This window comes from Equus caballus, chromosome 4, assembly GCF_041296265.1.
Source record: "Equus caballus isolate H_3958 breed thoroughbred chromosome 4, TB-T2T, whole genome shotgun sequence".
Taxonomy (NCBI): Eukaryota; Metazoa; Chordata; class Mammalia; order Perissodactyla; family Equidae; genus Equus; species Equus caballus.
In genome coordinates this window covers 15,924,032-15,934,944 of record NC_091687.1, presented here as the reverse complement: position 1 = coordinate 15,934,944, position 10,913 = coordinate 15,924,032, and positions in this window count along the sequence as shown.

Below are 10,913 nucleotides of genomic sequence, written 5' to 3'. Positions count from 1 at the left end.
ATTTCAAATTCTGTGTAGATTACATCATGTTCATTACCCAAAGACTAATTACAATCTGTCACCACACATGTGAGCTTAATCACTCCTTTTGCCCTCCTCCCTCCCCCGTTCTCCGCTGGCAACCACCAATCTAATCTCTGTCTCTATGTTTGTTTGTTGTAGCTTTTATCTTCTATTTATGAGTGAGATCATATGGTATTTGACTTTCTCCCTCTGACTTACTTCACTTAGCATAATACCCTCAAGGTCCATCCATGTTGTCACAAATGGCTAGATTTCATCATTTCTTATGGCTGAGTAGTACTCCATTGTGTATATATACCACATCTTCTTTATCCATTCGTCCCTTGACGGGCACCTAGGTTGCTTCCAAGTCTTAGCTATTGTGAATAATGCTGCGATGAACATAGGGGTGCATGTATCTTTATGCCTTTGTGTTTTCAAGTTCTTTGGATAAGTACTCAGCAGTGGGATAACTGGATCATATGGTAGTTCTATTCTTAATTTTCTGAGGAAACTCCATACTGTTGTCCTTAGTGGCTGCACCAGTTTACACTCCCACCAGCAGGCTACGCATTGTTTTTCATGTGAATGGAGCTACTGCATGATTTTGCTTCCTTTTAGCCAGAACTTCTTTTAGTATTTCTTCAAGGCGTGTATGCTAGCAAGGACTTTTCTCAGCCTTTGTTTACCTGAGGATATTCTTATTTATTCCTTATTGTGAAGGATGGTTTTGCAGCATATAGAATTCTTGACCGACAGGGTTTTTTTCATTCAGTACTTCAAATATGTCATCTCACCACTTTCTCTTCTCCATTGTTTCTGATGAGAAGTCAGCTGTTTATCTCATTGTGGTTCCCTTTCTAGGATAATTTTTCTCTTACTGCTTTCAAGACTTTCTTTTTGTCTTTGTCTTTCAACAGTTTCACTGTGATGTTTCTATGTTGCACCACTTTGTGTTTATCCTACTTAGGGTTTATTGGTCATTTAAGATGTGTAAATTAATTATCTTCATTATTTGGGAAAATTTCTACCATTATGTCAATATTTTTTTGCCCTTTCTGTCTCATTTCTCCTTCAGGACTCCCGTTATGCATATGTTGGTGGGCATGAAGTTGTCCCACAGATCTCTGAGTTTCTGTTCATTTTTCCTTGTGTTTTTCTTTCTGTTCTACAAATTGGATAATCTCTATTTATCTATCTTCAGCTTCACTGAGTCTTTCTCCTGCTAGTTCAAACCTGCTGTTAAATCTCTCTAGTGAATTTTTCACTTCAGTTATTGTATTTTTCAACTCCAGAATTTCTATTTGGTTCTTTTTACATTATTCCTAATTCTTTACTGTTGTTTTATATTTAGTAAGTCATTGTCATCGTACTTTCCTATACTTCTTTAATCTTGCTTTCTGTCAGTTTTTTTTAAACATATTTATAATAGCTGCTTTGATGTCTTTGTCTGCTAAGTCCAACACCTGAGAACCCACAAAGACAGTTTCTATTAATTTTTCCCTTGTATGTGAGTCTCACTTACCTTTTCCCTCCCCCAGATTTGCCATCTTTTGTTGAAAACTGGACATTTTAGATAATATAGTGTAGCAACTCTAGATTCTGATTTTTCCCTGGGGTTGTTGGGTTTTAGTTTTTGGTTTGTTTGTTTAATTACTTGCCTAGACTATTTATGTGGTATCTGTTTCCTATTTATGTGAAGTAGTGTGCAACTGCTGATGTCTCTTTCCAGCTTTGTTTGTTTATTATTGTTTTAATTTTTAAGGCTGGCTCCTTATTAGTCACCTGTGGGTCAACATAGCTTTGTGGTCGTCAGTGATTGGTCAGAGGTTGTACTTAAACAGCTTTAGCCAGTAAAGCATCTACCCTCTGCTGATGGTTCTGTGTGTGACTTGCGGAATACATTCAACATCCAGTGAACAGGTCTGCCCTGGTTTTCAGTCTCTGTATTCACAAAGCCTCACATTCAGCCAAGGGAGAGTGTGCTCAGGAGCCCATCCTGAGCCCACTCCTCGGGACCCACCACAGCTCCCTCTTCCTGCTCCACACCTAACAATCCTGTGAGATGACCACTCTTCTGGATCTGACTGGAGACTGGTGAATGCCCCCCAACAAAGGACACAGTCACCTCCTCAGTTCCTTCACCTGAAGTATGTACAGACTTTTCCAGTTTCCCCCCAGAACAAATGCAACTTTTTCCTCAGCTTTAGGAGAGTTTAATTGAGAGGAAGTTGTGTGAATTACAATTCTAAGTGTGTTGAAGTTCTAGTTGTGAGCAGCAAAAACTGTCTGAGTGATTCAGACAGAAAAGGAATTTATCAAAATGGTAGTTGGTAGACTGGAAAATAAACAAGAGCAAAGGGGGAGCAGGAGCTCGGACCACAGGCAGAGGGCACTCAGGAAGCCCCAGCATGTGCTAATCTGTGGGCAGCACAAAAGGCACCAAGCTACTGGCACCCTTGTCTGGGTCCCTGACAGTTGCTGCCATTCCATTTCTCCATTTCATCCATGACTGCCCAGGATGCATCTTTCCCAGCTCTTGGCTCCAGTTTCAAACCATCTGACTGGCTAGGATTAGGTTGAGTACAAACTCAACAGCTGCCACAGGCCTGGCTTTGGGGCTAAGGGAGTAGGCAGCCTTAGGGCCCTGAGGCCAAACCTGAACTCAGTGTTCTTTGCCAGGACAGGATATATCTCACCCTTCCTGTGTCCCTGGATGCTTAGCACAGAGCCTGGCCCACAGCCTGTGCTCAGTGTTCATTTATTGAAATGAATTATGAGAAATTCATCCTCTGAAATAACGAGTCCACACACCAACAGATGCTCTACCTTTCAAAAAGGAAACTAGATTCTTTTGCCATTGTCTCATCCTAGGATGTGTGTCCATCTCAGTCTTGGCTTCTGCATCTCAGTTACTGCCTCTGAGGCCCACTCTCTCCATCGTCAACCCTTCATAGTTTTACATTGTTCAACCACAAATTCAAGGAGAAGCATTTCTCTGAGTCAGGGACCCTTCCTGTCCCTGTAATGATCAGCACTGAAGAAGAGGGACCCTGCCTTCTGTACTAAGTGCGGCAGCAGGGCTGAGCCCTTGGGGGACTCTGAGAGGGCTGAGGGGAAGGGGCTAGTCCACAGCCACCCAGAGAGTTGTACCAGAGCAGACATTCAAACTCCTGAAGAAGGAAGGGTGCCTTCCATTATCCAGCCCTTCTTTATTTGAGGCTTCAGAGTTTCTGTTGGTCAAGCTAGGCTACTGCACTGGCCAACATAGGGGAATCGCTCCTGCGATTCTTCTGTCCAATACTGGCCATGCCATCATGAGGCCCTCAGCCCACCCACCTCTCTCCCACAAGACAGAGTCCTCCCTGACTCCCCGGGGAAAGTCTTGGGAGTGAACAAGGAAATACACATCTAGACGAAGGGGTTTGCAGAAAGTCAGTGAACAGGAAGCTGTCTGCATTGCTCAAAAGCAGCTACAGGAATGCTCTGTTCTCTTCCCGCTGAAAATGGCCTTCAGATGAACACGTCCAAGGGGACCCGTGACTGCTGCTCTTCAGCAACTCAAACAATGCCTTAGAATTCCACTATTAAAACAGAACCCTTCTATTGTCTCAGGAGCAAGACTTGAGGATTGCCGTGGGCAGGCAATCTTCCTTGGCACTTCGTGGCTGCATATTACTCTCATGCTCTCAGTCCCACATAAATCTGGTCAGGGCTTTGCCTTCTTCTGCAGTTCCTTCTGAGGTTGGAGAGCCTACCATGAACCAAGTGACAAGCATACATCATTGCTCATCCCTAAGTCACCTGGAAAGGCAGGGCTGTCATCTCTATTTGATGCCTACAGAGACCAGAGTCAGGGGCATGACAGAGCAGGACCATGGACCTCTGATTCTTTCACAGCATTAGGTTTTCCTGGACAAAACAGACAATGCCAATTCATTACCTCACAGTATTTCTTTTTAATTCATTACTCTTTCATTTATATGTTCAAGAACCTAGACAGAGCACCAAGCCTTATTCTGGAAGCAGGGAGGTAAATAAGACACCAAAATGGTCCCCATGGAGCTCAGGATAGAGAGGCAGCAGTCCCACCAACAACCAGCTCACCACATGACGGTGCCTGGGGAGGGATGAGGCATGACTCTGCCGGGAGCACTGCCCTCTACTGAAGAGCAAAACTTCACCAGGAGCAAGGTGAGTGAAACAGCAACCCCCGGCTGCAAGAACAGCAGAGGCCAAGGCCAGGAGGACTTCAGGAACAAGAAATGGCAAGTTCCCATGTGGTCAGCATATATAGGGCTCAGTATCAGGGAGGGGAGGCGGGGTCAGCCAGCTCACCCAACCACCCTAGAACAAACCCTGGCACTGAACTTGGCTTCTGGCCTGCTCCTAGAAGCATACTTCCATGTCAGTCTTTGAGTTACTGAGGTTAGCACAAATGTTCCTGGAAACACCTTCCATGCAGAAGGCGGACACGGCTTGATCCAAGAAGATTTTCTCCCCTGCCTTGTGGGACCTCAGAACAGGCTGGTCCTTGCTCTGAAACTGAAGCTGAAGCGGGAAAAAACCAAGCGCTACATTCAAAGAGAGCAAACCATGCGCAGCAGGGTACTTATTTTCATTAAGATAACTCCTTATCATTCTAAACAGCTGTGATAGATACCATCTCCGCTTTAACAGATGTGATTCAAAGCATTAGCAGTGTGTTGTAGGGTGGAGGAAAACGTGTCTGGCGTCTGGAGACAAGACTAAAGCTTATGTCCCACCCTAACAATCTACATTAGTAGACTAGAAAACATAATTCTCATTTCCCAGACTCTGACCTCCCAGTGTCTGGTAGTGAGCTGCTGCATTTTATTGCATGTACAGCCATGCACCGCATAACAATGTTTCAGTCAGCAACAGACCACATATACAACAGTGTCTCCCTAAGATTAGTACCAAAGAGCCTAGGTGTGTAGCAGGCTATACCATCTAGGTTTGTGTAAGTGCACTCTATGATGTTCACACAATGACTAAATCATCTAATGACACTTTTCTGAGAACGTATCCCAGCCGTTAAGCAGTGTGTGACTGTATTTTAAAACTCACTCAGGTGTGGAGTAAATTATGGTCAGAGCTGGGAGAAAGACTCGTGGGTAACTCAGTTTGAAGGGCTCCTCACGTTCCATGGGACATAATGAGAAAATAACAAAGCAGCTACAAGGTGATGAATCGTTTTGAGTCTCGATCCCGCTCCAAGAACGGCTGCAGTGTAGAAGCACAGTGGCCATCGCCTGGGGCACCACCGTCACCGTGTTGACACCAATGCCGCCTGATCCACCATTATCGCCCTCTGCACCATCCTTACTCATGTCTCAGACTCTTCTTGACCCACTGACCTCTGAAATGGAGTGTCCCCAGGGCTGTCTCCACACGTCCCATTTTCCTTCTATATCCACCTTGAGATGCCCTTGTGGAGTCTAGCGGCTTCAAATACCAACAGTTAGATGGCCCACTCCACACTCGCCGCTCACCGGAGTATTCTCAGCTTCAGACTCAACACCCTTTGCTCCGTGTCCACTTCAAAGTCTAAGACGCACTGCAAATGTGATCGTTCACCAACCCGTGGATTTCGGCCCTCCACACACTGCTCCCCTCCAGCCATTCTCATCTTAAGAAATAGCGACTCAACATCGACCTCTATACCTGGCAGCAGAGACACCAGTTTTGTTTACGTCCAGTGTGCAGCGTGCCGACAAACCTCATTGGCTTTACCTCTGAAACGTGCCTAGAATTGCCCGCGCCTTGCACTCTGCTGCTCCCGCCAAACCGCTCCGCGCCTTCTCAGCCCCTCCTTCTACTACTCTTCCTTCTTGTTTCTATACACTAGCTGGCGTCATTCTTCTAAATGTATGTGAGATCATGTCATTCCTCTGCCCAAAATTCCCCAATGGCTCCCAACTCACGAGAGGCCAGTCCAAGTCTGCACAACGGCCCAGCATGGTCCCCGCCCACCTCCCCTCTCCGCCCTCACGTTGCTCTGCGCCTTCCCTCACTGGACGTGCCAAGCCCCCGGGTCCCCTCATCCCTCCCCCAACATGCCAGACGGGCTTCTCCCACAGAGCCTGATTTTCTGTCTGCTCTGGAAGGCCGGAACCTCACTTCTCATTCTCCGTCAATCTCATTCTCCCTCGCTTCTCTCACCTGTGTTCAACGTCGCTCTATCAGAGAAGACAAAGATATAAGAGCATGTCTCCTGCCATGCTGTCATCTCATCCTGCTTTATTTTTCTTCACAGCATGTTTAGCACCTGACACTGCGCAGTGTTCTTTAGTCTGTTTGGTGTCTCCCCCATCAGAAAGTAAAACCTGCAGAGCAGGGGTTTGCCACCTCCTTATCCGGGGCAGTACCTGCCGCCCAGCCACATGTTTACTGAGTGGATGAATGAATGAATGAACAAATGTGAAAATATCTCCCGTGTTCAAGAAGTTGGAACGTTAGTGTTGGAAACTGTCTTCCTAGTGGAGCATCTAAGATAGGAGGGGAGACGCCTGGGCCAGCACCCGCGGACGCACCCCGGACGTGAAGAGAAGCCCCAGTTCCCATCCTGGGGTCTGGGAGTCCCTGTGAAATGTGGCCAATGGGCATGTTCTCACCACATGTGTCCCCACTTCCAGGGAGAGTTTATGCCAGTGCTTGCTTTCAGGAAGTCATCCACACAAAGAGTCAGTGGGGGAGGGGAAGGAACTAGCAAAGTCCAGCTGATTAAAACAGGAACGAAAAACAACATTTTCGATAATAGACTTGAAAAGTACCAAAGGAGGCTGCTACAGACCAGCCCCATGAGAGCTTGAAACAAGGTGAGTAAGATCAGCTTCCAAACCAAAGTGTAAAATCAATCCACAGTGTCTCAGAGATATGTCAAGTCATCTTCAAAAGACATGGCATTGTGCAATCAGCTTTATCCAAAAGGCATATGGCACTTGCTATGTGCCTGGCAAATTTCTAAGCACATTGTCATCCCAATAACAACCATGTGACCCATTTTGAAGATGAAGACACTGAGACTCAGGGAAGGGAAGTAAATTGCTCAGTCACATGGTTGATAAGTGGCAGGATTGGTGCACAGCACAGGTGGTCAGGCCTGGAGTCCATGTCTGAACCACCAGCCCTGGTGACTCCTGGTCACAACCATATTGTCTTGTCTGAAAGGAAAGGATGTATGGCGTATGTCGGTGGCTGGGATGGAGTGTTCAGGTGGCCATGGGAGCTCAGTGCAGGAGAAGTCACAGAGGGGGCACAGGCAGGGGAAGACCTCTGCTTATCTGACCCCATTGGCAAAGGCTTCTGCCTATGAGGGGGCAGCACCCTGGCCTGGCCCCATTAAGTGGATGTAGGTTGTCTCACCTGGCCTGGTGCCTCATGTGGGCCTGCCCTCTGAGAAGGAGGCACTGGGTCATGTAGGCGGGAATATTCTGGTCTGCACAAATTACACACATTAACAAATTGCTTTGTATTTCAGTCCTATCTGTCAGTAGAGGTTGTCAGCTTCCCTGCACCAGGTCAGCGGTGGGTGTGGACAAGACCAAGCCCTTGGCACTGCGAAGACCATTGACCGAGGTGGACTTGCCACAGTGATCGCCAGCCTCTGAGGTCTTGATCGCGAGCTGTTGGTTCTCCTCCTGCTTCCGAATCTTGCGCTCTAACCACTCTAACATCCCACTGCCTGTGGGATCCAGAGGAGGAGGTGGAGAAGTGGGACCTCTCTCCGAGTCAGGGCTCAAGTCTCCGATCCCACTATGGCTGGATCATCACCCCAGTTTCCAACATTTCCTTTGGAATTGGGGTCTTAGTTGCTGACAGATTGACCTAGATGACTCCTTTCTCAAACATATCCATAAATTTATATGGGAGAGAGACTCCTCCTGGAAGGAAAGGGACTCGAATTCTGCTGTTACCCCAACCTCCTCCTTGAATTCAAGATAAAAAAGCACCACGCAGAGGGAAGACTCAGCAGCCCCTACCAGAGCTTCACTGCAGGTCTGGCAATTACGCGAGGCTGGGGAATTGGAAGGACTCCCAGGACCATGTGGCATGCTCACGAAAACTTGGCTAAAGGGTAAGGATTCCATGGGAGGAAGGAAGTGCAGGCAACATAGAAAGCTCTGAAACTTCCCAATGCAGACTCCACGGTCCTTTCTCAGTTGCAGAAGACATGTTTCACCTTCAGAACAGGAACCGCAGAAATGCATACAAGGTGTGTTGGTCTCTGGGTTGAGGAACAGTTGGCCTGGAGTAGGGTGTGGCTGCAGGCGCAGGGCCATGCCTTGGGCAACAGAGCCGTTTGTCTAACGAGATGGAACCTTAGAATAAAGAGCCATAATACCTGCCAGCTGGGGGTTTTTACTGTGAGCCGCCGTGACTGAACTTGAGAGAGAGAATGGCGCTCCTTGTAGAAGAACGAGCTATCCTCCCAGCTTTGCCTGTACCTCAACTCTTGAATCTGCTCCCTTCTCCCTGCACGCACTGTCCCATCCTCTTCCAAGCCTTCATCATCTGTCACCTGGATCACCGCAATCGCCTCCATCTGGAGTTCCCGCTCCACGTCCATCACCTGTGGTAGAGATGCTGACCTGGCACAGCACCTTCATTCCAACTCTCTCCACGCCTGCCGTCCCCTACTGCAGAGGATGGGGAGCAAACACTAAATTTCTCATGTCCTTGCCCATGTTTCCTATGCAAATTATTTCCACCAGTTAGATGCATTCATGCAAGATACTGAAAGCAAAAGCCGGAGAGGGGCCCTCTCACTTCTGTTTCAGACATTTTTGTTGGCACAAGTGGGAGATTTTTCTAGAGCCACAGTCCAGTGGCCATTCACCAGCTTTGTAGGCATTTGGAGGCAGTGGGTAGAGTGGTGACAGCAGTGGGTTCCTAATAGTGGATCATAGCTCCGGTGTATTTTTTAGGGGATGGAATGCGGAATATGATGAAAGAGTCTAACTAGATCACAAATGTAAGAAACAGCCTCACTCAGGGGAGTGGGGTACAGGTGCTGACCTAAGTAACTCTGGAAATGAGCGGAGTCTGTAAGCGAAAAGCAAAAAGAACTGCATGTAACTAAGCAATGAAATTAGTTGGTAAAGCTGTTTCTCATGGGAGTGTGGAGTAACAAGTCTGAAATCACTACACATACACACTGGAAATGAGCAATTAAGCAAATAGATGGAGGATGGTGAGGGGCAGGTTTCTCATTGTTGGAGTTAGACATTCCAGATAAGCTGGGGGAGGAGGTTAGCACAAGCCATGTGGTGATGGAGACGTAATTATGTACTCACATTTATCCTAATATAGATACAAATGGATGTGTGTGTGTGTGCACACAGATTAGTATACACACGTGTTTCCTGGCTCCATCTACTGAGAAGACCTAGAAGCAATGATATCCCTGTAGCAACAAACACACTCAACACTCAGATCTTGGTCTCTAATTCCATTCTTCAGTAAAAGGAACCAGGGCTTCTTAAAGAAATGGCTGATTCTAAGACTGGGGCAGAAAATATATGAGCTGATCCTGGGGTGTCTTGTATTGCAAAAAAGAAGAAAACACTCAAAAAACACAGAATGATGGCAGCATGCAAAGTGACATAGAGCCAATTGAAGGAGCTCCCAGTAGCCAAAATGGGAACAATTTGAGCGAGAAAATGTGCAATGTAGAATTGGATCACAACCCAAAGTACCATGTAAATATCCAGGAGTCCTTACTGATGTAAATGATTGGACAGGTGAGTTTCAAGGTGTTTATGTGGATGCTCCCCCTCAAGGCAGTGAAGCATCTCCCACCCCTGAGGGTGTGATGCACATGGTGACTTCTTCTGAAGAGCAGAGTGTGGGATCAGGTGAGGGGAGAGTAACCCGGCAAACACCACCCCAGCTGGGTGATGTGGTCAATGTTATCAGTGATGAGTCCTGGTGATACCAGGCACCCTTGGGATAGCAAATGATGACTATGACACTTTCACTGTGGTCCTCATCAGACAAATCCCAGTTGCAGGACATTCTACAAAACACCTGCCTATGCCCCTCAAAACAGTCAAGGCCATCAAAGACAGAAAATCTGAGAAACTGTCAGCCCACAGGAGCCTGAGGAGACGTGAGGACTGAATGTCATGTGCTGTGGTGAATGCTAGCCTGGGACAGAAAAAAGGGCACTAGGGAAAGCCTAAGGATTAAAATAAACTAGGACTTGAGCTGATAATGATGCATCGATGTTGGTCTACTGGTTGTGCAAAGGCACTGTGGTAACATCAACAATGCAGGAGGCTGATCATAGGGTACCGGTGAACTCTTCATAATCTTCTTCCAACTTCTCTGTGAATCTAAAAGTGTTACGATATCAAAGCTTATTAAAAAAAATACTTACACTCGGCATACAACCCACCAATCCTTCATCTAGGTATTTATCTTAGAGAAATGAAAACCGATGTTCTCATTTTTGTTTTAATTTGTGTTTCTTTAACAATCAGTGTTGTTGAGAATTGTCCCTATGCCTAGTTGCCATCCATATGGCATATCATATGGATGGTATTATCCGTATCATCATCCATATCACCATCTTCTTTGGTGAAGTATCTGCTCAAAATTTTTTTGCCCATTTTTAATTGGGTTGTTTCTTTCCTATTATTGTTTCTGTTTCTATTATTGAGTTTTGAGAGTTCCTTTTATATTCTGGATACAAGTTCTTTGTCAGATATACCCTTTGGAAATATTTTCTCCCAGTCTGTGGCTGGTTTTTTCGTTCTCATAACAATATCTTTCAGAGATCAGAAGTTTTAAATTTGGACAAAGTCCAATTTCTTAGCTCGTCGTTTCACAGACCCTGCATCTAAGAACCTTCGCCTGACTAACGCCACAGCCTTCTGTTCTGG